The sequence below is a fragment of the Emys orbicularis genome, chromosome 5 (assembly GCF_028017835.1).
Source record: "Emys orbicularis isolate rEmyOrb1 chromosome 5, rEmyOrb1.hap1, whole genome shotgun sequence".
In the NCBI taxonomy this organism is placed as follows: domain Eukaryota; kingdom Metazoa; phylum Chordata; order Testudines; family Emydidae; genus Emys; species Emys orbicularis.
Genome location: NC_088687.1, coordinates 43,094,148 through 43,117,464, shown reverse-complemented (window position 1 = coordinate 43,117,464; position 23,317 = coordinate 43,094,148). Strand labels below are relative to the sequence as shown.

General features: G+C 43.2%; 1 protein-coding gene across 1 annotated transcript in view; it reads right to left on the bottom strand.

The window, feature by feature from the left end:
* Nucleotides 1-23,104, bottom strand: part of BLTP1 (bridge-like lipid transfer protein family member 1) — a 242,134-nt gene extending 219,030 nt beyond the window's left edge. Inside the window, exons 1-2 of the mRNA XM_065404647.1 lie at nt 23,032-23,104; nt 20,873-20,944 (exon numbers count right to left, since the gene is read on the bottom strand). The gene's annotated coding sequence lies outside the window, so the exon portion shown is untranslated. The remainder of the gene's footprint in view (nt 1-20,872; nt 20,945-23,031) is intronic.
* Nucleotides 23,105-23,317: the final 213 nt, after the last annotated feature.

Sequence of the window (23,317 nt, the reverse complement as noted above, 5' to 3'; positions counted from 1 at the left end):
GAGGGAAGGCTATTTAGTGATTAATAGAGCTAAACAACATTTTGAGATTCAACAGGATCTCCTCCATATGTTCAGCCAACCCTCTCCTCCACTCATTAGCCTTAAATATTACGCAGACCAACGGTTTAGTAGCCTAAAACTCTTCAGAAGTAGCATCATTACTGCCCTTCACAATACAGCCTGAGGCAACAGTCAAAACACTAAATATCAGATAATGTGACATGAGTGCCTTATACAACATTTACTGTGTTTTCATTTCATCTACTAGAACCATGTTTTAGTTAAGCTAACACAGTTCAGAAAACACAAGTGCAAGGCGTTTTCCTGTTTCTACTGAAGTCAATGGAAGCAAGTTCAACCTCTAAGGGCTAGTCCACACTAACCCCCCAGTTCGAACTGAGATATGCAACTTCAGCGTCGAAGTACCTTAGTTCGAACTTAAAAGTACTTACCAAAGGTCCACACGCGGCAGGCAGGCTCCCCCGTCGACTCCGCCTACTCCTCTCGCAGAGAAGTAGTACCGGCGTTGACGGCGAGCACTTCCGGGATCGATCCCAGAAGATCGATTGCTTACTGCCGAACCCGGAGGCAAGTATAGACGTATCTTAACACATTTCAATTGTTTATTAAGAATCATCCATCAAGGGAAAAGTCAGCCCAATTCCTGTAAAGTTATTTCATTGCTATCTAGATTTAAGAACAACTAGTTGCAATACTTTTTAATTTACTTAAATTTTCTAGTTTTCTGGCATTACTTTCTAAAACCTAAACTGTATGAAACAAAGAGAAATATAGTTGGGCACTCCTTTAGAGAAGTTGATTTTACAATGACTCACACTTTTCAGTTTTATTTAAAAATGAAGGGTATGTTTGGTCAGTTATACTTATTTTATGTAAATATGATTTGAAGGGAAGCTCCTTGCAGTAATGCAATGATGTAGGAAAGTTTAGCTTTTTTATTCAAATTAATAAAAGCTGTTCAAGTTTAAACACCCGTCAGCCCTTGCAACCCCATATATTGCAGCAGTGTGCTACGTACACAAGAATTAGAAAATGAAAAGGGACTAAGCTGAGTAAAGAATGCATAATTAGTGAAAAAGTATGATAATAAAGAATTCGATTACAAAAAAATTCTTAATAATTTAGGTTAACTATGATTTTACTAAATCCCTTTATATTGAAAAAATTAAAGAACTACCAGATGTCAAATTTACACAGCCAAGAAGAAAGTGCATGCAAAACAAAAGCCACACTCCCCTATATTTTCACTTCCCACAAAAACAGCCTTCTTGCATGTTTTTACACTGTGCATTTATAATGGCCAATGCTCACTGGAAGCATTGCCTAGTGGCTAGGGGGCCAGGCCTTTAGTTGCCAAGTCTCTACTCTTCACCCCCCACCCCAGACCACCTGCACATCTGGTGTCTGTGTCTTTTTTTTGGAGGGTGGATTCGACCCTCCAGTTAGGTTATCCACTCAGTCATGTCTCACCAGTATTGTGGGGAGTTTGGAAAGATAGGGGCTCGGTTATTGACCCCCATGAGCATCCGATCCCAGGCACTGGTTTTGAAAGGTATTTATCCTTCCCCTCCTTCCCACCAGGGGACAGTCTAGAATGTAAGGGGTTTCATGCCCTGCTTAATGGGGAGGAGGGTTTGGTAGTGGACCCTGGGCCCCAGCAGAGGTACTAAATGTCCAACACCCAGGAGCCTCTTACGGCTTCCCCTCTCCACCCAGGGACCACTTCCTACCAACCACTCTGTTGTCCAAGACTTCAGTCTGTCCCAAAATAGTAACAGAATAAAATACTGATTGAATTTCAGTTTATTTCAGGTTCAGCATGTAGACTCCTCTCCTCCAGGAGAAGGTTCGAGCAGCGCACTTCCTCAGGAGCTCTCCGGGCAGGTCCTTCTCCCTGCCTTGTCAGCCCCGTTCTGAGCTATCCATCTCCCTCTTAAGCTCACCTCCAGCTGGAGCATGCTCTGCAGGTGTGACTGGCCAAGGTCATCTGGGCCCAGAGTTGCTCTTTAACCCCTTCAGATGTAGTATGGGCTTTACACACCCCATCACAGTCCCTGTATCAAGAGGGGCTAGAACTTATTTTTTATTTCAATATTTTCTCAAATTGAATATTTAAATATTTACAAGGCATTCATTAAACTGAGTGTCATTTAGTCAATGATTCAAGTTTCAAGACATGCACAATGGTACAGTAAGGAAGTGGAGACTAAACCCCTCTGCTCATTACGATGAAGGACTCCCAAAAAGGTGAACCCTCTGCTTTCCTCTGCTCTCTCCCATGGTTATTTTGACAGGCGAGCCCTATACAACATTTTGACTGCACTGGTACAACTATCTCCACAAAATCAGTATTTAATTTTTGATTAATTACATATGCGCCTACCATAATTCATTCACTAAAGCTCAATTCTAAAATAAACTTCACCAGCTCAAAACCATTTAAACCATCATCTTCAAATAAAGTTTCAGTAAGAAGATAGGTCTTGCAATGTACCCTGATGTTCAAACTGACTTTTCAGACTGATGGAGCAAAGTACAGGTTCCGACTCATCTAATAGGATGGATCTTCCACCATAACCCATCCCACCTGATTCTAACTGTCAGGGTGAAACACAAAGATTGATTTCAGTAAGGTTATAGAAAACCACCTCTGACAGCCTATAAAGGCACTCAGAACTACTGGTAGCCAGCTAAGTCCATAGAGCACAGATGTAATGTGCTCTTCACAAAAAGCACTACCAGCTAAGAGTTAGCTTAAGCTTTGGAGTAATCTTCAAGGGTAGCCCCACATAAAGCACTTTGCTATAATCCAACCTGGAGATGACAAAGGCATATGTAACTGTGGCAAGGCCTGCATCCAAGAGAAAAAGGTAAGAATGAGATAATCTTGACTACTTTTGCTACCTAGGAATCCCAGCGCAGTGCACAATCCAAAGGGAACTGCAGGGTATGAACGTTAAAAAAATGGTAACTGTGTCTGTTAATTCAGAAAGCACAGTGTATATTAAGAAAATGGACTCAAGGAATTTACTGCCCATGAACAATAGTGGGCAGGATTGAACCGAGGATCTCTGGAGCTTAGTGCATGAGCCTCTACCGTATGAGCTAAAAGCCAAAATGGCTGTTAGCTATGGCTGTAGAGCAGACTCATTTTGTCTCTCTCTCTAAGTGGTCTCAGTGCCACTAGATGGGACAGAACACCACACCCAGGAGGTGTGTGGGTTACACTATGTCCCCGTATCTAGTACAGACCAGGATTCCAGTCTTGGGGAATATGCTTGTGTTTTAGTTTTCCCTAGCTATAAATGGAAATAATTTGCCTACCATCCTTACAAGTATATGTGAGAATTCTATTTTATATTGCCCGTTAGTTAATGGTCATCGAGCACTTTGAAAGGAAAGTGTAAAGTGCTGTAACATATGTCTGATATTTTCTTTAGCAAGTAGCAATAATATTTTGCAATTATATCATGCCTTTCATCAGAAGATCTCAAAATACATTACAGACATTAAACTTAGCCGTACAGCATCTGAGACAAAGGGGGAAAGAACTGACCTGCCTCAAGTGACAGAGAAAGTTGACAGAGCTGGGAATAGAATCTATGAATTCCACTTCCTAGTGCTGTAATCATTCCACCACATGCAGTCCTGTAAAAAACTGATCTACATTATTTATGTCTAGTGTTTTATACTTCAAAAACTCAAAGAAATTAGTTTAATAAACAAATCAGTGATTGGCCAAATATTTCTGTGTAAAACACATTCTTAAACAGCAATTAAATTAATCTCACCCAAGTCTTTCTTTCCAAAAGTCTTTCTCCCAAAGACAAAACCTTTATGTGCATTCTGCACTATGCACGTGTTCAAAAGCCTTTTACATATAAATCACCTCTAACCTGGGTTATATTAATTAGATCTCATTAACAGGGAGGAGGAGTACTACTCAATATTTGTAGCTATGTAGCAATATTTCTCTTGAACTGTAATTTCAGCTGCCTTCCCACCTTCCTCTCACATGTTATCTGTCATAAGCTTGCTTTTCTTTACTGGAAAAGAAATATTAAAGAGGCACAGATAATGTTTTCTCTTTTAGCTCCTGCCAACAATTAAAGAGGCACAGATAATGTTCTCTCTTTTAGCTCCTGCCAACATGTCATACAACTTTATTTCTTAAGGGACAACTGCTAACAAGCAGTCTTACTTTCCCTTCTTTATGAGATTTTTGACACTCTCCAACAAAAATTAATGAATCTGAAACCTAATACTGTTGTTAAGATAATATTTAATAAAGTCATTGCAATAGTCAGTATTTTAAATATCCTAACTTGGGAATCAACACTTGATTTACCCAGGGTTTTTTTTCCCCCACCTACATTATCCATACTATCAATTAACTATCCAATCAAGAGCCTCCGCTGGAAATTTAAAAAAAACATGGGCTCAGTCTCACAAAGAGAAACAGCTAGCAGTTTCTTTACAATCTCTTCTGATGGAGAATAAGAAAATAAAATCTATTTTCAGTACTGACTGAAAGAAGACACTACATTATCTTCCCAGACAGGAGGGGAGAAAAGATCAGCAAACAATGAAATGGAAAGTCATGGACTGTATAACAAAGCAAAAAAAAAAAAAAAAAATCCCTGGTTTTATCTCTGTTGCATTACAGTAACAAATAGTGTCACAATGGCAAACCCAACTACTTAATGGTATTGCACTGTGCTACAAACCTTTCAGAATGGTAAGAGAAATATTCTACAGTGCATTACAAATATTTTAAAATTTAAGAAGAGAACTGTTACACAAATAATTTATAATAATTCCCACACATACAATCTCCCTCTCCTGACTCCCCCCCATAGGATAAAGCTGTAGGATGAAATTATGGAAGACCTGTAGACATCCTACAAGGTCACCTGACTTAAGTATGACATGCAACAAGTGGAGACAACTACTAATGTGCTGGTGGTGGAAACCTGGTGCAGAAGCCAATTGGTTGCAGCATAAAGATTTTTTTTAAGTAAAATTTTGTGGCATGTGAAAGGCAAAAGAATATTTTTAGATGGTGTAGGCCACTTGGAAAGTGCTGGCTCCACTGTTGTCTGAGATTAACATTTTTAAGGAGTGCAGAATGACTACAGAAGAAAGCAATGGTGTGGCCTTTTAAGAAACCATGAATTGATGTTTACATGGACAACTTCTGTCAGATCTAATATTCCATTTTTAAATTGCGAATAAGATTACGGTGACAACTCTCAGTACATAGATGACTCAGATCTCCTTGTTGCTTGTCCATGTGTACATAAACCTGGGTTTGGCATGGAGACTGAACTGGTTGTGCTAGTCAATGATCTGACAATGGACAAAGGTATTAGAATTGTCATGTGCCTTCTATGTTAATAACGAGGTGGTGACTCAACTTCTACTTGTGTGTGACTTCAGTCTTCTCTTCAAGAGAGAATACAAAGGGTAGCTGTGGGCAGCTGGTCTACTTCCCCAGGGCTCCCAACTGTAGAATGTTACAGGGTTCCATTTTATCACACCCTCCCCCCCTTATTTAATGTGTATATGTAACTATTAGAAGGGTTAGTGAGAAAGCACAGGATGAGGTGTTTTCAATATGTAGATAATCCTTAGCTTTCTTTTCTAGATGTCTTTCTTCTTGACTCATGTGCTATGGTCAAGCATGTCAACTAATAATGGGGCACGGATAGGAGCAAACCGACCAAAGCTCAATCTAAATAAGACTGAAGTGACAATGGTTGGCTGCAAAAGCATCTGAAGTAGATGGCACAGATAGCATCACTCCTCTGATTGAGGGTGTTTGTTCTCTATTAGTTTCCTGAGTTCACAACATAGGGATGATGCTAGCTCTCAAGCAGCTTCTGGGCCAGCATATTACAGTAGTGACCAAGACAATTTGTTTGATATGTGCTTGGCCAAAAAGGTAGTGATGTTTTCCATCTGATGCAGACATGGCTACCATTATCCACATCTTTGACTCCTCAACATTAAACTACTGCAATATGTACTATATGGGGCTACACCTTAAATTCATTGGAAACTGAAACACGTTAAATACAGCTGCCCACTTAAGCAATGTGTATCACTGGGAGCAGAACAGCACTGTTCCATGATTTACACTGGCACCCTGGTGACATTTAAGTTGCTGAGTATGATTTATAAAACATTAACTGGCTTGAGACATACTTACCCAAGAGACCACCTCTCTGTGTGTGATATTGTTTCCTCTGTGAATCGTTGGCGATCCCTCGAGGCCAAGGATGATCTCTTTCACAGGTTTTGTTTTTCATGGGTCCTTTGGTGACTGAAGAGTCAGATTCTTGAGCCACAGGCTCGTTGGCCGACATTGCAGATGGTGTTGGAAGACAGGGTCGGGCCACGATTGCTGCGTGACAGTTGTCTTTCCTTTCTTTTCTGGCGTTTTTCTGCACCCAGGGCAAGGCAATTTTCCTCAAAAGTGGACGTTCCCTCTCTGACAAGTCTTTGCCAGTTATCCCTATCCTTCGCTGCTGTCTCCCGATATGCGGTGTCGATGCTACATCTCGATGTTTATCTTGAGGGTGTCTTTAAAGCGTTTCTTTTGGCCTCCTTGTTTCCTTTCTCCTTTGGTGAGTTGGGCATACAGCAGTTGTTTTGGTAAGCATACATCAGGCATGCACACACAGTGCCTGCTCCACCTCAGCTGGTGCTGGATAATCAGGGCCTCAACACTGAAGATGTTGGCTTCTGTGAGGACACTGACATTAGTGCGATGATCCTCCCACTTTATGTTGAGGATCTTCTGAAGAAAGTGCTGGCGTTCCAGGTTTTTCAGATATTTTCTGTAGGTCACCCAAGTCTCACAGCCATAGAGGAGAGTTGGGATTACCACCACTCTGTAAACTAACAGTTTACTATGTGTTCTGATTGTTGAACACCCGGCGAGACAGTCTGCCAAAGGCAAGGCTGGCACAGTGAATTCTGTGCTGAATCTCGACATCTATGTCTGCCCTCTGTGAGAGATGGCTGCCAAGATAGGCAAAGTATTCTACATTTTCCAGATCTTCTTTGTCAATATAGATCTTCCTTGCTGGATCTGATGATTGACCGGGGACTGGCTGGTGGAGAACTTTTATTTTGCCAATGTTCAGTTAGCCCTAGGCTTTTGTAAGTTTCAGAGAAGCAATTAAGGGCTGTCTGAAGATCCTCCTTTGAATGTGCAACTACAGCACAATCATCTGCGTACTGGAGTTCAGTTATTGTTGCTGATATTACTTTAGTTCTGGCACCGAGACGAGAGCGGTTGAAAAGGTTGCTGTCAATCTGATATTGGAAGCCAATGCCCTGTGTTAGACAGTCTTGGGTTAGTGTTTTCATAGCTGCTAAGAAAATGGAGAAAAGGGTGAGTGCCAGTACACAACCTTGTTTTACGCCAATTCAGATGACAAAGGAGGTTGAGCCACTGCATAGGATGGAGGCAGTCATCTGCTCATGGAAGAGTCCTACAATGGTGATAAATTTGCTTGGGCAGCCAAACTTTGACACGATTTTTCACAGAGCCTTACCGTTGACAGAGTAGACTTTGGTCAACTCGATAAAAGCCATATACAGCTCCTGGTGTTGTTCTTGACATTTTTCCTGGATCTGCCTGGCTGCAAAAATCATGTCAGTGGTGCCTCGTGATGGTCTGAAGCTGCACTGGGACTAGAAGTACTTCCTTGGCAAGAGGGAGCAGGCAATTCAGTAAGATTCTAGCAAGAATCTTCCCAGAGATGGAGAGGAGGGCAATGCCTCGATAGTTGCCACAGTCGGCCTGGTCTCCCTTTTTGAAAATGATGATGATGTTAGCATTACGTAAGTTGGCAGGGATTTCTTCAGTGCGCCAGATTTTGAAGAGCAGCAGGTGAAGCTTGTTAGTCAGTAGTTCTCCCCCCACTTTCAGTACTTCAGCTGGTATGCCATCAGGACCTGGAACTTTATTGTTCTTCATTTGTTTAATTGCTTTGCAGATTGTTAATTGCTTTGCTCAGGTGTTGGTGGGTTGGCAAGAGTTTCCCAGATTGGGTGCTGAGGGATGGAGTTGATGGTGTCGTCAGTAACAGTCGATTCTCGATTTAGAACAGTGGTCCCCAACCTTTTTCGTCTAGCCACCGCGGACTGTGGCTGGCAGATGAGCACTCACCGAAATGCCACTGAGAAGTGGCAAAGTCAATAGGCGTTGCCGCCAAAATGCTGCTGGCAAGCAGCGTCATCCAGAGGCGTTGCCGCCGAAAATCCGCGGCATTTCGGCAGCGACGCCTCCGGATGACGCTGCTCGTCGGCGGCATTTCAGCGGATGCTCGTCCGCCGGCCAGTACGCGGGTGCACATAGATGCCCCGGCAGGCGCCATGGCGCCCGCGGGCACCACATTGGGGACCACTGATTTAGAAGCTTTTAGTTGTGTTCCTTCCAGCACTCTTTGATGGGTTCATTATCGTTAAGAAGGATACTACCATCTTCGGATCTCAGAGGTGAGAGTCCACATGAGATTGGTCCATACAGGGTCTTTGTCTCACAAAAAAAGCTCCGCATATCATGTCTGTCAGCAAATGTTTGGATTTCTTTTGCTTTGTCCTCCCACCATTTGTGTTTGATTTCTCGGACCCTCCTTTTAACTTCAGTTTTGAGCTGATGGAAAGAGCTCTGCTTCTGATTGGATAGTGGTTGGTTTTGCCAGTTGCAGAAAACTTTTCTCTTCTGGTCCAAAAGGGCTGTAATCTCAATTTTGTTTTGTTAAACCAGTCCTGATGGCGGCGGGTATCAAGGCCAATGGAGTCCTCGCAAATCTCATGGATGGTCTGTTTTAGAGCTTCCCGGTCTTCTTTGACACTTGTGCTGTCATTTCCAGGTATGCATATAGCCAGTTGTTCACTGAGGAGTGTTTAGAAGTTCTCTTAGTGCACTGGCTGTATACTGGCATCCTGGTGACATTTAAGAAGTTGGGTATGATTTACAAAACATTAACTGGCTTGAGACATACCTACCCAAGAGACCACCTCTTTCTGTGTGAGATATTATTTCCTCTGTGAATGAAATAGGCCAGAATGACCATTAGGAGCACCATATGCTATGTTTTCTGGGGATAGCGGAGGGATTGAGTGATCTGTTTGATGGCTATTTTAAGTTACTAGATGAAACACTTATTTCACTTGCTATGCTGTGAGGTGGCTATTTTTTGTATGGAATGTTATTTTCGATTAATTGTTAGGGCACTCCCAGTTTAATCAAACGGAAATAATTTTAATATAACAAACATTAGAGACTTAGGCGGAAGATGTTAGCTTATTAGCCTCCCAAATTAAACTGTCCCAATGACACATAATAACTATAAATTGGATATTCAAAACAGAATTTTCTGGAGTATGCTTAATACATTTTCATATGAATAAATTATATGAAAATAATGTTTAAACTTCTGCTTCTTAAGGATGGATTTTTATTTTTAGATGATAGAATGGCTAGCCAAAGTTACTAATACAGGCCTGCTTTTGAGATAAGGAGCACATCCTTGCTCACTACTCTAACACATGCAAAGGAGGAATGTGATGAAGTAAGGAGGTCTGGGGTTTATATAAATGAATGCAAAGAAATAAATAGTATTTTCTTAGGCTGTCAACTACTACCATGATAAGTGCAGCACAGAAGCCTAAACATAGCCCAAATGCTGCTCATCTCACTCAAATGATTAGTCCCATTAAAGTCAATGGGATTAGTGGCATGAATAAACTGAGCAGGATTTGTACTAGAATAGTACTTTGCACTTACAGCACTCATCATCCAAGGATCTCAAAGAGCTCTACAGTTTTAATTTACCTACTCTCGCAACACCTCTGAAAGAAAAGGTATATTGTCTATTTTACATAAGGGAAACCTGTTGTAAAAGATTAAGTACAGTATCTTACAAACAATATTTCATGCTCATGCAATAAAGGGGCACAAAGATCACTTATCAACAAAATGCATATAGAGCTCAACCCAGAGACCATCAATGAAGCAGAAAGAAGATCTTATTCTTCAGCTACACTTTAATACAGCAACTGGCTTTATTTGCCAGCCATCTGCAGAAAACTATAGGTCAGTTGCAATGTACAAAGTAGTCTCTTACATATATGTACTTTGCAGTATTTTTTTCTAAAAAAAAAAAAAAAACTAAAGGTTTAAAACTAATGCAAGTTTCCCCATGACATCAACATTTCAGCAGAAGCAATCCTCAGGGAGCAGTGTGGTCTCTCATGGCAACTTAGTTTCAAAACTCATTATTTCCTGCTTAGATTCTGGGGGTGGAGGGTACATGAGTATGTGGTACACTTCAAACATATATATTACATTATAACCTTCACCCCTAAGTTTGTAACCTTTGCATTCTTCTAAGTCAAATGTTAGGAAATTCCAGCAGTAAGATTGCCTAGGCAACCTTAATTCGGCCCCCTTGTGTGTATGCATTGAGATATGGCCTTTAATTACTGATTTCATACTATTTTTTCATTCAATGCACAACATTAATGATGCTTCTTGAATGGGCAGTTACTTTCTTTAAAATCCTAAATCAGTACATGGCCCCCACCCTTATTTTATTAAAGCTAATGTTAAAAAAATTATATAATACATAAGTTGGGAAAGAGTGTCTGTACATCTAGGTATAGTGCATAGATTATCCACAAATATAAAGTTAGTTTTTAAAAGTCATAAAATACATAGAGTGCATAATCAGCAATAACCCAAATTTAAGTGAATAAATTTAACAATACAGTTTAGATATTAGAATCCGAATACTCGGGTACATCACTCATGAAAAGTTGTACAGAGATTTGGTTGTGGAAAGTAAAATATATCAATGAGTGGAGATTGTGCCTCAGTAATTGAGAATTAGATTGATTGTCCATTTAGAAAATACAATCCACGAGGAAAGTATTTGTTACTTTCCTGACTGCACTTCTCATCGGCACTCCAGCTCATCCCTCCTGGTATTGCCGATGTCCAGTGATGTGTTCTATGTAGATGTCCCTCGACTACCTGATGGCATCCGACACCATGAGCTGCCGCATCAGCCGAGCGTAGCATTGACCGATTCCACATTCTCTCAGCACTTGCTCATTACTGAAGTCCCATGCGCCCCAGGCTCTGACGATCAGTGTGTGTAATCCTTAGCTCTCATACCATACAAAGCCTACATTGAATACAGAATTAATTTCCTTCTCTGTGTTTCTATGGCACATTAGCCATACCATCAGGGTGTCTCACAAACATTAATTAATTTGTTTTCACTACACACCTGTGAAGTGGTATTATCCCCATTTAGCAAATGGGGGAACTGAGGCACAGTGAAATTAAGGCCAAAATTGCCCTGAATTTTGGATGTCCAAGCTGAGAAATCTAGGGCCTGATTTTTCAAAGTTCTGACCATTTTATAACACTTCATATGTTCAGAGCACAGCCCAAATTGATTTCAGTTGCAACTGGGAACATACAACACCTCTCAGTTTGCTCCAGGCGTCTCACATTGGGCATACAGAAAATGAGGAATACACAGTTAGTGTCCACCTGTGAAAATGTATGGTTTATATCAGTGTTTCCCAAACTTGGGATGCCGCTTGTGTAGGGAAAGCCCCTGGCGGGCCGGGCCGGTTTGTTTACCTGCCGCGTCCGCAAGTCCGGCCGATCGCGGCTCCCACTGGCCGCAGTTTGCTGCTCCAGGCCAATGGGAGCTGCGGGAAGCGGCGTGGGCTGAGGGACGTACTGGCTGCCGCTTCCTGCAGCTCCCATTGGCCTGGAGCAGCAAACCGTGGCCAGTGGGAGCCGCGATCGGCCGGACTTGCGGACGCGGCAGGTAAACAAACCGGCCCGGCCCGCCAGGGGCTTTCCCTACACAAGCGGCATCCCAAGTTTGGGAAACACTGGTTTATATGACTTGCTCAGTACCACTCTGTGCAGAGGCAGGAATAGAATTCAGTTCTCCATGACAGCATTCATCTACCTCAGTCATGAGCCCGTTCATTCTCTTCCTATTGTTCCCTGCATCATTCACTACACACATTGCAACATCTCCAACATAAAAGGCAGAGATCCAACAGAACCAACCCCAAATTCATTCACACAGCAGGTCCACTACCTACACTGAATAAGGCAGGGGTTCCTTAGAAAACAAAAGTATCTGATCATGTAACTACAGGCTGTATCATAATGCATATGCACAAGAGGCTGAATTAAAATTACACAAGCAACCTTAATTCTGGCATTTCCTGACTCTGCAGCTGTAACATTGTATATCATTTCCTACATTTTTAAAAAGTAAAACAGAATTTCCATGATGTGCAACCAATATTGACAGCCACATGAGTCATCAGCAGGGTTAAAATCTTTAGATCACAACATAAGTCTCTAACACTGGAGCTAACTAAAGTTAACTTGTAGCAATATCAGGCTTTTATTTTCTTTATGGACCAGCCACTACAGGGTGATGACACACATTTAGCTGTGAAACCCATGGGAAATTTGCTGAAGTAGAGGAATGTTGACACACTGGAATCCTAGGCTCAATCTGAGGTTCTGGAAGAGAGTGTGATTTAGTGGTTGTAGACCTGTCTACCCTTGTTTCTATTCCCCTCTACACCTATCCACCCCCATCCCCAGCTCCTTTCCCTGCCTCCCTCTGTTCCTCACCCATCCACATTTGAGTCAAGCTGCTTCCTAATTCTCCTCCATGCTGCTTGCAGTCCAGCAGGCAGAGCATCAAGAGCACAAGAGAATCTCATTGCTCTCAGTTCTGATCCCTGACACCACAGGAGCCCCAGCTATCAGGAAGGACAACAGCAGGAGAAGTTCTGCTCAGCCCTGAGACAGGACATACTCTGTCTCTCGGTGGTACATGCACAGTCTGGTCAGCACATAGGAAGGAACTGTGTGGCTATGGAGCATACTCCATACAGATCGAATCTTCAGAGAATTTAACTGCCAGCTTCTAACAACCTGTACTGAGGATGTGCAAACTGCTACATTCAGAGGCTTGTAATCTGGCCAAATTTGGCTGGATTTTCACAGGAATTGCAAGAGGCATATTCCTGATGTTGGGGTGGCCTCTCCAACCTCATCCTCACCCCCATCTCAAGCCCCTGTTCCAAAATCTGGAGGTACAAAAGCTTCTCAAGAAAACTATTAAAAAAAGGTGGGAGGGAAGCATTTTTCTCTAATATTGTTCTTGGAAACTGCTGAACCAATTTAGCTGAAGCTTAACAAAAGAAGATTCCAGTGTGGTTATTCTGGACATCAAATTGTATTTCTACATTTCAGTGCCAAAACTGATACAGAGTGTATCAACTCTGCAGATGTAATATTTCCTTGTTCAGTTCATAAGAATTTGAATTTCTGGCAATTACATTTTTCTCTGCCAAAAGAGTAACAAAACATGGTATACATATGGGGGAGCAGGGATCAGAAGAAAACTCTTTGCTGCACTTTCAGGCCACTTATGGTTTTGCTGATGAAATTTGCACTCAGGCATCTTCCACAAAGCATGACTGTTTTCGCTGTAGGAAATCCACATGGTCTATTAGGCATGCTAAGTCCATCACCAACTGATGGATTTGAAAGGTTAAAACTGCTTCTCCAGGTTATAAACTTGAAATTAGAGTGCAACATGTCCTACTGAACTGAACTGGAAGCTTGTCTGCATGGTGCTGTACAACACAATACCAGCCTTTAATGCTTAATGTATTGAGTTTTGTTGTTGTTGTTTTATTAAATGGAGTCTCTATAGTTATGTCACTTTTCTGGATTTCCCTATTATTGCTGATGGCCAAATTAAGATACAGCTCTACTAGAAACAGAAAGAATAGAGGACGATGCTGGGTACCAATTAGAAATACTACACTTGCTATTTTGGTTAAAAATGTGTTTAATTGGCTAAAGTATGTTGGTATTAATCAGGTGCTCGCCTTTTCCACTTTCTAGCACTAGTGGAACTCAATCTTGGTGAGATGTACTTCATCCTCATCCAGTTTCCAAATTTGAACTATTAACTGGCAATTTATGGATAAAAATTTGTCTTAAATTACCTAAAATTAGCTGCTTTTGTGAAAAAGATCTATTAGTCACTATAAAAAGCAAACCTCGTTTTAACCTGACTGATGTGAGGTGTTAACATTGTTAACAACAAAAGTGACAGCTCTGTCTAAATGAATACATGTCCACATGACATTTAGCGAGCATTTGTATCTACACCAATATGATAAAAAGAATAGAAACCCACCAAATAGCTTGCCTGTCAGCACACAAACACAAAAAGCTACCTTTGAAGACCCAGATTCAGTATCACATTACTGGTAGCTCAGAGTGCCACAGCAGTAATGCTCACTCAAGAAAGAAGAAAGGAAGAAGAGAGCAGACTGCAGAACGCTTTGTAGCATCTGCACATATATTGGCATTATGATCACAGATGACGCTTTCCAGCATTCTTGGTCATTGGAATAGTGTTGCTTAGTGTAGCAACAGACAGTTGAAGCAAAGCAAGAAACAACTGAATTGTAAGACTACCATAAAGACCTAGAACTGAAGGTGAAAATACAGATGACTGCTTAATATTCTCAGCTACAGAATCAAGATGTGGCTTGTGTGGAAGGACAGCAGAAGGAAAAATGTAAGGTTCACCCATCCTTCTAATTTTGGTTACCTTTTCCTCTTTATAACACCTTCCCCTTCCTAACATCACCTTGTAGGAATAAACAGGATTATAATCTGACTGTTTGAGCGCAGATCAACTCTTCTAATTCTAATGGAGAGCATTTTTAATTTGGGGGTGAAGGAAATCAGGGCCGCCCAGGAGGGGGGGCAAGTGGGGTAATTTGCCCCAGGCCCCGGGCCCCACAGGGGCCCCCACGAGAGTTTTTCGGGGCCCCTGGAGTGGGGTCCTTCACTCGCTCCGGGGGCCCCGGAAAACTCTCGCGGGGCCCAGACCCCTGGAGCTTCTTCCACTCTGGGTCTTCGGCGGCAGGGGGTCCTTCCACTCCGGGACTCGCCGCCGAAGTGCCCTGAAGACCCGCGACGGGGGATCCTTCCGCCCCAGGACCCGCCACCGAGGTGCCGGGTCTTCGGCAGCAATTCGGAAGCGGAGGCCCCCTGCCGCCGAAGACCCCCAGGCCCCCTGAATTCTCTGGGCGGCCCTGAAGGAAATAGAGAACACCTTAGTCATCTCCTCTCCATCCCATATTCAGTGTTCTAGGCCTGATCTGCACCTAAAACTTAGGTTGGCCTATCTATATCACTCAAGTCTGTGAAAACAATCTCACACTTGTGCAAAATAGTTAGGTTGACCTAAGTTTTAGGTTGAAACCAGGCCTAGATGCAGCTAGGTTGACTGAAGAATATGTCCCTCAACCTACTTCTGTCTCTTGAAGGGGTGGATTTAATATGGCGACGGAAAAACCTCTTCTGTTACTGTAGTATGTGTTTTTTAAGTAACTTACAAGGTTACCTCTCCTCCCTTTGACTAAATACTTTGCACTGACAAATCATTCAAACTCCCAATTCCTACAGCAATTATGAAAAATTTAAAATGCACATAGCAATCTGTACTTTTGCAGCACTCAACATACCCGATTATATTTAGGGAGATTTATCTAGTAATGTCTATTAATTTACATAAGCTGCAAGGATGCTTTACATGAGTATTTCAGGATATGGCTCCCTTTACCATAGGGTGTCAAAACCATTGTAAGCTTCTTAAGGAAAACAGAAAGAAAAAAACGAGGCGGCAGTTTTAGTTTTCTATCCATTCTACCTCTTCCTTTCACCTAAAGTCTCCAATATTTCTACTACAAGATCCAGCTGATGACACAAATGATTCAGGTGGGAGAGTGAAAAAGACAAATGATCCATAATGCCACTACATCTCCAGTGAAAGGTGCAATTGAGGTATCAGAAGCCTCCTGTGGTCACAAATTATTTATCAGCCTCTAAAATGTATCTAGCATAGACACATTACTGAAAAAAGGAAAGATTTGGCCTCTGCCCCCAATGAGCTCCATCTAGACACGTAAACTGTGAGCTGCCCAGGTTGCACTGTGATAAGGGTAAATGGAGGTTACTGGAGTTCTTAGAGATGGACTCTGCATATTTATACTCCTAGGATGCACCAGATATGTGCAGCTCAAATGGTGAAACGTGACAATCAGTGCCCATTGGAGCACCCTCGTACCCAGCGGCACTCCAGGCACCAGAGCTCCAAGCGCATGCCTGGGGCGGCAAGCCACGGGGGGCACCCTGCCGGTCCCTGCAGGGGCGGCATGCCTGCGGGAGGTCCGCCGGTCCCGCGGATTCGGCGGCAATTCTGCGGCGGTATGCCGAAACCACGGGACTGGCGGATCTCCCGCAGGCATGCTGCCAAATCTGTGGGACCGGGGACCTCCCGCAGGCAAGCCACCAAAGGCGGCCTGCCTGCCGTGCTTGGGGTGGCAAAAAAGCTAGAGCCGCCCCTGCTCGTACCCCCTTTTACCTCTCCCCTCTCTGTTCCTGAGTGTTCTAGGGCAAAGTGCTCTGACCACCTCAGTTCCTTCCCACCACCTCCTCAGCTATGAGCTATAATTAAGGCGCCTAGGAAGAGGGGAAGGTGGGCATGTAGTGGAAATGTACAGAGTCTGTCATAAAGAACTTTGTTGACAAGTAACCTCTGTTTCTCCTTCAAGTGGCCTCTGCATATTCCCACTCCCCTTCCCCTCTTCCTCACAACCTTAAAAAAAAAATTAATATAATGGAGATATCCTATCTCCTAGAACTGGAAGGGACCTTGAAAGGTCATCGAGTCCAGCCCCCTGCCTTCACTAGCAGGACCAAGTACTGATTTGCCCCAGATCCCTAAGTGGCCCCCTCAAGGATTGAACTCACAACCCTGGGTTTAGCAGGCCAATGCTCAAACCACTGAGCTATCCCTCCCCCCAATTATAACCCATGACTGAGGTGCCAGTGGGATGGAACTGAGGCAGCCAAAGTGCCGCACCCCCTTTTATAGCCTTGCCTTAGAATATTCAGGGAACGATGAGGGGAGGGGCAAAGGGAGTATGCAAGAGCACTCCAGCAGGCACTGCTTGTCAGGTTCTACCATCTGAGGCTACTTCTACACTATATACCACTGATGGCAGTGTGCAGTCTACGTGTAGGTACAAACGGCAGTGAAAAGCATACTGCATCTACACTGTGGTATGTAGATACACATGCCCGTGAAAGGCTTTCGTAGAGGGGATGCAGCGGGGAAAGGCTCAACCTGAGCCTTTCTCTGCTGCCGGACTCTTTCCCTATGGTGGGGTAACGGCTGCAGCAGCAGGAAGTTGGCACAGCCTTTCCCCGCCATCTCCCCTGCCACAGCCTTTCCCCGTGGCCAGAGTTTTTCCTGCAGCAGGAAAGGCTCCAGCAGTAGCACAGTACATTGCTAAAAATGGCAGCACAGCCAGGGAGGCACAGCCTGGGTGAGTAGAGAGCCACATAGGGATGTACTTGCGTGCATACCTGCCTGCACCCTTCAGAAACGTCTTTACTCTCCTAAATTATGCCTCACCATATACACTGCTATTTATACCAGTGCCAAGGGGGCTACATGGGTATGTACACTACACATTGGTGAAAGACGCGTGTAACACAGACACACAAGAGCAAACAATATGTCAAACAGAATATAAAACACATTGTTCATTAATTGTGACTCTTAAACATGATTTTTCTTATTTCTTATTAAGGCTACACTTAAAGATAAAACAGAATAAGGAATAAGGAAGAAAAATTTCACTGCAATCTGTCCTGCAACATATATAAAACACTGTAACATCATGAATTAATAATTGATAATCATGTCTGTAGCTGCAGAAAGGCAGTAAATTACACATTGGTTAATGTGTATTAATCCTTTTAGATCCGAACCTCTAGCTCATTTAGAGTTCTATTTACATAGCACAAACGCACAGCTTTAAAAAGCAGGATTCAAGTTCCCTGTGTAAAACCTACCAACAACACTATATGGCAAATATTTTTCCAGTAAGTTCTTCCTTCACAGAAAACTACCTTGTGAGGGAAGTTTACCAATTACTTTCCAAGTTTCTTAACAGTACTTGACATTTTACATATTTGTTTACTTTCTTTTTGCATCATTTACAGTATCAACACAGCTCTGAACTGGGAAAAGGATGTGTTTGTTGAGCTGTCGCAGAGACAGAAGAGGAAACAATACATTGTTTTGGCAATGTCTCAAATTTCTCTTTTAGGGAAAAGGCTAAACTATTTTCACTGTTGAAAAATGGAATCCATCAACTTAGAAAACTATATATATTCGGAATTTCTTTACCAGTGTTACTAGAACCAACTTCATACATAAAGAACAAATTATTTAAAAAAAAAATCTAGCTTACTTTTAGCTGTTTAAATTGCTTACTTTCTGCATTTCACTCAGTTTGGACAATGAAACTAAACTAGTCAGTTTCACTGTCAGGTTCTCATGAACTAGCACAATGCTGCTTGGCCAACATGCCAAAAATGTTATATTTTAAAAAAATTAAATAAAAACATCTATTTAGAACAGATTTTTAGAAAGTCCTCTAAAAATAATCTATATTGTTGTTTTCAGGTACTTGAAAGATTCTCTAAAACCAGATCCCGTAGCAAACAAACTCTCTTTTAAAGAACTCTTATTCCTTAGCGTTCTCAATCAGGTATTAGTTTTAATCCAATCTAACACAAACCTCTCTTGTCACTAGAAAGGATGCAATGTTACTAATTCTCATAATTCTATCACGAGTCTCACAATATCTGTTGTTTTTCTTAAAGCCTCGGCTCCAGGAATTATGATTAAGGCTACATTTTAATCATGGGTACTTTTAGTAAAAGTCATGGACAGGTCACGGACAGTAAACAAAAATTCACAGGCTGTGACCTGTCCATGACTTGTACTATATACCCCCAACTAAAATTTGGGCTGAGAGGCCGCGGATGCTAGGGGAGTGGGCCAGGGGAACACGGGTGTGGGAGGGGAGGCGGGGGGCCCAGGACCCCGCTGGTGCTGGGGGGGACAGGCATGCAACAGCGTGCAGCCCGGGACCCCTGCTAGTGCTGGGGGGAGGAGAGGAAGGGTTGGCAGGCTCCCCAACCGGCTCAGCACGGCTCCCCAGAAGTGGCTGGCATGTCCCTGCAGCTGCTAGGGGGAGGGAAGGCCAGGGGGGCTCCGTGCACTGCCCCCGCCATGAGCGCCGGCTCCCACCACAAGCGCCGGCTCCGCAGTGCCCATTGGCCGGGAACCGCAGCCAATGGGAGCTGCAGGGACCGGGCCTGCAGGCAGGGTCAGCGTGCAGAGCCCCCTGGTCTCTCCATCTAGGAGCTGCAGGGACATGCTGGCCACTTCTGGAGAGCCCCTCCCCTCCCTCGAGGTAAGCACCGCGCCATATCCCAACCCCCTACCCCAGCCCTGAGCCCCCTTCCCGCACCCAAACTACTGCTGCTGCTGGGGAGGTAAGTGGTGGCCCAAGACTGCCCCAGAAGTCGCCAATGTGGCTGGCCCAAGGGCAGCCCCAGAACCAGCCGCACTGGCCACCGCAGAAGTCACAGAAAGTCACGGAATCTGTGACTTCCGTGACAGACACGCAGCCTTAATTATGATTACCAGAAAGTCTTAGCTTTCATTTAAAAAAGAAAAAGGTTTAAGTTTCCAACTCTTGGGATTTCAGCAAAGAGCTAAAAACAAAACAAAGCTTAAAGGCTTAAAACAAAAAGGCAAATAAAAAGACACTGCCCCTTTAAAAAAAACAACTCATGATTCTTTGTTGTCTCTCTCATGATTTTATGAATGGCTGGTTTAGCAATACTGTTCTTTACCTTAGAGGAAAACATTTCAAAGTTCTAAAACTTCTACCCAAACCCCATGCAAAAAGAATGCAGCCACTATTCATAACCAGGGCTCTGCATACTCCATGCTTCTGTGGAATCTGCTACAGAATAATGGCACAAAAGCCAAGCTCTTAAAAAGAAAGCTGTTAAGTATCTAGCCCTTAAGGCTGCAAAGGGCACCTTCCACAAGTGAATGAAATGTAGACATATAAAATGTCGACTGAAGTCTGCAGTCATCCTAAATATACCCAAGACAGGTGAAATGCTTCAACGCCCCACATAAATGAACAATTTAGAAATCTTAGGCCCTGATCCTGCAAAGACTTATGTCCATACCTAACTTCACACACTTCTATTAACTTCAATAAGACCACTGCCTGGGGGTAAAATTAAGCACGTGTATTAGTATTTGCAGCATCAAGGCCTAATTATGCAAATTTAAGCCCTGATCCTTCATGTTCACATGGAGCTGAGTGCAGGATTGCTTCCTTAAAATTTAAGTATTTTACCAATGATAATTTGAACATCTTGTTAACATGCTTAGCACTACCAGTACTGCCTCTCCACATTATTACCAGGTGCCAAGAGCTCTAATTCTCCCCTGCTCAGCTGTCCAAACCATCAACTTCCATCCTGACAACTTCTGTAATACAGTTAAACATTTTAAACACAAAACTGTGAAGCACAATGAAAATTAAAAATTAATGGACAAAGTAAAATTTTAATTTAATATCAAATTAAATATCAGAGGGGATCTATCATGACTGTTTTCCTGATTTTCATACTCCATTAAAAACTTCGGTTTTTTAATTTCTCTCTAATCTGCTATATTTGAGTGCTGTAGAACACAAAGGTCATGCCACAAACCTTAGGTCGAGCTTGCCAAGGAGCACACATACAACAACGAACCTTTATATCTATAATGATGATGATTATGGGCCATAAGTGATTACTCACTGTTCTATTCAGTCCAAACATAGTTTTATGATTGGAATCCTGGGCCTACTTCTTTTAACAACTGAGGCATTACTAAAATGGGAAACAAAAATTCAGATATGGACTATGATTAGTCTTTCAATGTTAAGATATTGAATAATTAGTCTTTCAAGCTATGTTTCCAGTACAGTGTAAACTTACATTCGTAACACTATTAAAAACATTTTTTAGTATTTAGTATTATTTCAATATGATCTTAGACAAATTAAAAAATTATGGGGTTTGGGGTTTTTTAAGCAACTAGAATATGTCAATCATTAAGCGAAGGATCAGAGATACTGATAGTTATAGTTGACAAAGATCATCCCCAAAAGTGAATCTTTCTGTACCGACCAAACGAATTGGAGGTCCTTAAACTTTTATGATTTCATGTAATTCATACTCTCACTTGAAACAATTTTTTTCAAGCATATCACTGATTTTTTTCTTCTCTGGAGACATACACAGGTGTGGGACAGAGCTCCCAAGAAACTCCACAAGCTTCCTGTCACAGAATTTCCAATTAGTATGTCCCACAGCAGAAGGTTACTGAGGGCTGAAGAAGAAGCAGGGGATGTTGGCCTACAAACACCCCAGAACACAGTGATCCTACAGGAGCTGTGCTGAACCTCCTTCCGTTGTTATGCAAGAAGCTCTACAGAGGAAACTTTGTTCTACTTGAACTACTGAAGAATATGAAGAGGAATATGCCACTGAAAATGGCCACTCCCACCTCTATCCCCAAATATTCATGAAACCCTGATACTATACTGTACTCACACAGTGAGGTATGTCACAGAGCCAGAGCTCTCCATTCCACATTTTGGATTTTTTGTCTTTTCACCTTTTATCTCCCAAAAAGAAGGCAATGTTCTTACTAATTTCAGATAGTACAGATGTTCTTTTAGGAGTCAGTCTGTATGTCATCGTAATTAGCATTAGGAAGTGTTTTGTGGCGGGTGGGTGGTTGTGTTATATATATATATTGGGAGGTTACATCTATTTAAATTTACAACTAATGGACCTTTGTTTTTACTATGGCTTCGTTGTATAGGTTTGATAGCACAGCTAGCTGACAAGTGCAATAAAATGTGATGTTACAGCTAGCACAGATTCAGCATGGGATTCCCACATAGCCATGCATTTTGACAATCTTGTAAGGAAGGATCTTATTGGTGCTGTTGTTCTGTTCCTACACCCACCGCTTCACCAGCTATACCAACAAGAACACATCTCATTAGCTCCACACTTTTGTTCCAATCCAGTTTTATGGCATCTTGTTTTTGTTACCATGAATTATTGACATCAGAAGTGTTGACTCATGAAGCTCAGATTACAGCCAACTTTTATGGTACACAAATTTATACCACCTTCTTTAAAACTTCTTGTAAAGGGAGTGTCTCTGTGTGCACCGTATACCTGGGATCCAAGTGGGAGAGCAACAGCACAGGACTAACCCTGTTGTAAAGCCGGTCAGTTTCATTTTCTGCTCAGCACAGGCCAGGTGTGGGGCAGCCTGTGCATGCTGAGTGAAAGTGACCAGGCTAATGTTAGTTTCACGTCAGTGAAGGAGCAACACAGAGGACACCTGAGGGAGGAGGTGAGAGGACATTCCCAATTTTCAGGAGAGCCAATGGGAGCAACAAGAATGACCAGATAACTAAGAAACTTAGAAATAAAATTAAAAAACCCTTCCCATAGCTGTCCAGCCGCTTTCACAGGGCTGCTTGGACACCAGACAAGGCATCTCCTGAGGCAAGTCTCGCTCTGCCCATTGTACAGCCGGTGCAAGGCAGGGCAGCACCAGATCCCCACCCATGCCATGCCACCCAACGGCCCCACCCGCCCCCCACTCAGCTGTCAGCCCGCCCCCCGCAGACCACCCCCCCCCAGCACTCCCCCAGGGGCCCACAGCCCGCCCCTCACACGTAGGGTGACCAGATAGCAAGTGTGAAAAACTGGGACAGGAGGTGGGGGGGGGGGGGGGTAATAGGAGCCTATATAAGAAAAAGCCCCAAATATCGGGACATCTGGTCACCCTACAGGGCCCCCAGCGCCAGCCGCCCCGCGCACACAGGGGCGGGATAGAGTGCCCCACCCCACCCGGCGCCCCCAGCCCGGCCCAGCGCCCCATCGCTTACGCCATTGTCCGGTGTTTACATCCGCACCCCTCCCCGCTTCTTACTACAGCCCCGGCAGCAGCCGCACACACCGGATGGCTCTGTCCGCACGCACCGGCCAGCCCTCCCTCTGCGCCGCCCACCAATCGCCGGGCACAACCGGGCCGGTTGGCCAATGACCACGCACTGCATCCGACAGGAGGCGGGTGGAAGGATCCCTCCGTAGCCAATGGCAAAACGAGGCCCTGCAGGGGATCCTCCTACACAGGTTGAAGTCAGGAGGGAGTGGGTTGGTAGGGGCTCGTGC